The sequence below is a fragment of the Lithobates pipiens genome, unplaced genomic scaffold, assembly GCF_037356315.1.
Source record: "Lithobates pipiens isolate NorthernLeopardFrog02 unplaced genomic scaffold, aLitPip1_a1.2 Scaffold_23, whole genome shotgun sequence".
Lineage (NCBI taxonomy): Eukaryota > Metazoa > Chordata > Amphibia > Anura > Ranidae > Lithobates > Lithobates pipiens.
Genome location: NW_027507785.1, coordinates 268,118,450 through 268,123,945, shown reverse-complemented (window position 1 = coordinate 268,123,945; position 5,496 = coordinate 268,118,450).

Sequence of the window (5,496 nt, the reverse complement as noted above, 5' to 3'; positions counted from 1 at the left end):
CTGCTAGCCACATCTTTGCAGCGGTGAAGGAGCGGTGTATTCACCGCTCCTATACCACTCCTACCCATTGAAATCAATGGGACACCGCGGCAATACCACCGGCAAAGCGCCGCTGCAGCGGCGCTTTGCGGGCGGGTTTAACCCCTTTTCGGCCGCTAGCGGGGGTTAAAACCACCCCGCTAGCGCCCGCACACCGCCACTAAAACGACGGTAAAGCGCCGCTAAAAATAGCGGCGCTTTACCGCCGACGCTGCTCCCGCCCCAGTGTGAAAGAAGCCTAATAGTGCAGGTTTTCATTCTCAAAAACATATTTTTAGCCATGTTCTAATTTTGGTATTTACTATAGTGCCTGGTAAAAAAAAGATACTGGAGCGATTTGCAGGTCTTAGCATGCTCAGTTGTGTTGGCACCTAGTTGTACAGAAACGGGGAATTTATCTCTTCTCAGACTTTTAAAGATATTTCAGTGTAGAAATCCAGATTATCTTTAAATAATATACCACATATTCCAGTACCATTTAGGCAATCATATCATGCTGTAAACATTATTTTCATGTGCGATTTTCCAGCTTTTAGCAGAATAAGGATTTGAGTGCTATTTAGTTTCAGAGAACTATAGTAAATTAAATTTTGGGAGTATTTTCTCACCAGCACTATAGTGAATACCGTTTTAGCGATACTAGTGCTAATTCACCCAAAGTTGTACTAATTAGCGCTAATTCACGCAAATTAGCGCAGCTATAGTAAATTACCCCCTATATCCGCACTGGCCCGGGCAAAAACCTGAGCTCGGAAGGATACACTTTCTCGATTATATAAGGTATTTCAGGAGACACTAACTCCTTTTCTTAGAAAGACATTTCTATATCTGCTTTTCAGCCCTTTGCCCCACAGAGTATGGAAGCACATATTTCACTTATCCCTATACCTGAAAAGGATCATACGATATGTAGTAACTAATGCCCAATCTCTCTTACAAACATTGACTTGCGTTTATATTCTAAAATTACTGTGAATAGGCTGACACCCATTTTACCAACGTATATTAATTTAGATCAAATTGACTTTATAATGGGTCAGGAGGCAAGGGACAATACAATAAAAACATGTACATTACTCTCCATTAATCCATAAAGTTATAAAATCACTTCAAAGGTATGGCACATTAGTTTACTCATGGATTGGGAGGATCAATATAGTGAAAATGGATATATTACCAAAACTATTATATGTATTTCAAGCAGTACCTCTGATCCCTCCAGTTAATTTAATGGGGAAGCTAAGTAAAGCCATAGGAAGCTTTATTTGGACTCACAACAATCACAACAAATAAAAAGAGAAATCCTAATTAGAACAAAAAATAATGGAGGTCTCGCTCTCCCGGATATTACAATATATCTATGGGCAGCATCTATGATTAGAATTATAGATTGATTTCAACTTTGAAGATATGGGACCTATTGTTGAAAAGAAAATGCCTTTTTACACAGATTGGGCCACTGATCCCTCTGTTTTCTAACCCTGAATTTCCACCTGCACTAGAGGCAACAACTTTTTTTAAATGGAATAGTGTTGAGAATACAAGAATAGTTCAGACAATGGTGGATGGCAATTTTCCTTAGCTGTCCAAATGGGGCCTGAATACTAGAGATGGCCTTGCGGTTCGACCCAGCGGTCGGTTTGCGGCAAACTTTGCTCGTTCGCGATTCGCCAAACCGGCGGACTTCTGGCGCTGTTTGCGGCGGCCATATTCATTTACATTGTGAAGAACTTTGACCCATGACCCATCCATCATGGGGTACAGGACAGCCAATTGAGACATTTCAGCACATGGACATACCCCCTACCTTATAAATAGACCTGATATGGCGGCCATTTTACATTCTGTCTTTTGTCAGTGTAGGGAAAGGAAGCTGTGTGGAGCAGGGACAGTCAGTCTAATCAATAGCTAGCTAATTAGCTATTACTATTAGGTCCACAAAAGTCCTTTTAGGTACTGGTATAGGTGTACAGTATATAGGGTTGTAATACACTTATAATATACTTTCTTTCAAATATAGAAAGTATATTATGGTGCACTGCTGACTGCTGTGCTGCTGAGTGCTGACCGATTCTGCAGATGTCTTTTATCAGTGTAGAGACTGAGGGACAGTTTGGTGTTAGGAGCAGGGACAGTCTGCAATTCACTAGCTACTAGCTAACTAATATTAGGTCCACAAAGGTCCTTTTAAGGACTGGTATAGGTGTACTATTTGGTGTGCAGTATATAGGGGTGTAATACATGTATAAAATACTTTCAAATATGGGCTTGACCTCTGGCCAGAGCTTGCCCAATTTGCAATGGAATTGTTGGCTTGCCCCTCATCCAGTCTCCTGTCTGAAAGGACGTTCAGTGCAGCAGGGGGGATCGTGGCCGATAAGCGCACTCGCCTAGCTCACAACAGTGTTGACTACCTCACATTTTTAAAAATGAATGAGGCATGGATCTCGGAGGAATTCAACACATGTGACCAGTAGACCATGTATATGCATAACGCTATAAACTATTTAATTAATCTAGCACACAGACCTTTTTTCTACATTTGGCTCACTTCCTTGTACAAAAAAAGAACACCGTACTATATGCCCATACCCTCCTGTTTGAAGAGGTTGAGCAGTGTCATATTTTTGGGTCCCGCAGCGAGTTGCTGGTATCAGTGCTGGTGTCAGTGCTCTCTATCTCGGTGCTGGTGTGGTGTCAGTGCTCTCTATCATGGTGCTGGTGTCAGTGCTCTCTCTCTATCTCGGTGCTGGTGTCAGTGCTCTCTATCACGGTGCTGGTGTCAGTGCTCTCAATCTCAGTGCTGGTGTCAGTGCTCTCTATCACAGTGCTGGTGGTGTCAGTGCTCTCTACCAGGGTGCTTGTGTCAGTGCTCTCTGTTACGGTGCTGGTGTCAGTGCTCTCTATCACGGTTCTGGTGTCAGTGCTCTCTATCTCGGTGCTGGTGTCAGTGCTCTCTATCTCGGTGCTGGTGTCAGTGCTCTCTATCACGGTGCTGGTGTCAGTGCTCTCTATCACGGTGCTGGTGTCAGTGCTCTCTATCTCGGTGCTGGTGTCAGTGCTCAGTCTCTATCGCGGTGCTGGTTTCAGAAAGTGAGGGAGAGAGCAGCAGAGAAGCCAATCAGCAGGCAGTGCCAGCACCATGGCTGAGGATCAGCACTGGACTGGCACCTCCGGACCAACGTAGTGGAGCCCTGCATAGGTGGGGGTAAGGGCCGGGCAGAGGGAGGGGCTCAAGCACAGGTTGGCACACTGGAACACTGGAACAGAACTGCGCTGCCCTGGCACTGATCATCTCCTGCACTCCCTTCATCGTCTGCCTTGACCTTGCCTCTCCTCCATGGCCTTCATGCGCTCCTGAATTGTCAAAATTTCACAGATAAAAAAGAATGCTTGTCGTTGTCGATCCCAGATTCACTTAATACTTCTGGTATGTCAGTGTCCATGTTGTGGGACTATGTGTCCACAGCTAGTAAGTATTTTGTGGCTAAAAATATGACCTGGAGGTTTTTAAGGTTCGCCTGCCATTAAAGTCAATGGGGTCCGCCGCGAACCGAATTTTTGGTCATGTTCGCGGTTCGCGTTTGTGAAACGTCTCGTCGGAAGTTCGTCCATCACTACTGAATACGAACATGTAAACTGATGCAACATCAACAGTTGTACACATATATTAGATCTATAGCACAACTTTCTTTGATAGATTAACAAATTTTGAGCAACTATTAACACAGGAGCAAAGACCGATATATAATTTCTCAAAAATATATTTAGGCTTCTACTTCCTGCTGGCTCTCTTACTGAATTAATATATATGAGAAAATTGAAAACTGAAATAGAAAGGATGATATTACCATCGGAATGGAAAAAGGGGTTTCTTTTGACACATAAACTATTATCTGCTAAGCATCAGGAAAGAAATGATAAAATTATGACAAGATGGTACTGGCAAGGCTGTACTCTGTGATTCCTCAGAGGCGGGCGATCTGGCTCCACACTTTATAGGCCGCATGTCTCTCACTCCTATTCACACACAGACCTCCTGCTGGCAGGTGTTGAATGGCGTCCAGAGAGGCTGAAAGATGGCAGCGCCAATCCTTTTATTACACTTCCCAGCATGCAGTGCTGCGTGCTTTGCATTGACTATATTGTAGTTCAGAGCTGATCCAGCTAACAGAGTCAGTCCCTCCTCCAAACTATATCTCCCACAATGCTTTACTTTGTCCCTTCTCAGTAATTAGAAAAAAATCAGCATTCATCAGACACTAGAGGGTGCCAAACTCATTTTAAATAACAACTGTAATAACTATAGCAGCAAGCCCTTGGCTACATACTCCCCCCACTTGATTTGGTCCCCAAAGACATAAAGAATAACCACTTCAGTTTGCTGAAAAGAAAAGAATGAGTAAATTATGTTTTCTTTCCTAACAGCAATCCAAATCTAGCAAATAATGACACACTTATGGGTTTCTTTGGAACCATCTATACACGCTATCAGTTAGATCAAACTCAGTGTTTGAACAGACCAGGGCAATTGCCGTGTCCCACCCATTGGTGTCAGAGGATAAGGCAGAGTCCCTACCCAATTAACAGTGAGGGGTGCTGATCTGCGAATGGTATGAATAAGTTCTTCAGAACTCTTTCCCAGTGTGTTATAAGTGAGTCTCTTGGGAGGATGCACATCCCGCCCTAATCACATTGGTGAATACATCCTAGCAGTCTGTGATCTTGGGTTGATTCATTAGCACTAATCTGAACATCCAATTCTGGGGAAAGGTTTTCACTTGTGGATTCAGGAGTTAATGAAGGTTCATTGACATCGGGGATTGGTAACAATCCACTGGAGGAGTCTATCAAATCCCTAGTCTCTTGTTCAGGGACAACTGCTTCGGCCTTGGATCTGTTCGCCCCCTCAAAAGGTGTCAAGGTCTTGAACTCTGTTTCAAAGGACCTATGAACCATCTTATTTGTCTCCATTGGCCGTTGTGGTACCATCTAAACCATTTCTTTTTCCCGTGGTGGTATCATCTGAGCCATTTCTTTCTGCCGTGGTGGTACCACCTGAGCTGTTTCCTTTTGCCGTGGTGTTAATGTTTTATAGGCTTCCAACCTCTTTTCTATCCTCTTCAAAGGGCTGGCTATTGAGCTGTCTTCAACAGGCCACCACCAGAAAGGCACACTCACTACCTCATCCTCCTCTTCCTCAATTCTTCTTCTTCCTGATGAGGATGCTGGACTTGAGGACACTGGGCTAGAAACTTAGGAGAACACATAATCTTTTCCAAACTCCTCTTCTTCATCTGTCCCATCAGCTACAGTCAACATTTCCTTCCGTGGGTATGTTTGAAGCCAAAACTCATATCAGCTACGGTCAGCGTCTCCTTCTGTGAGTGTGCCTGAGGTGGAGTTGGCTTCAGAGGAGTCTTAGGATATGCTGGCAGCACCCTTACTGCATCTGAC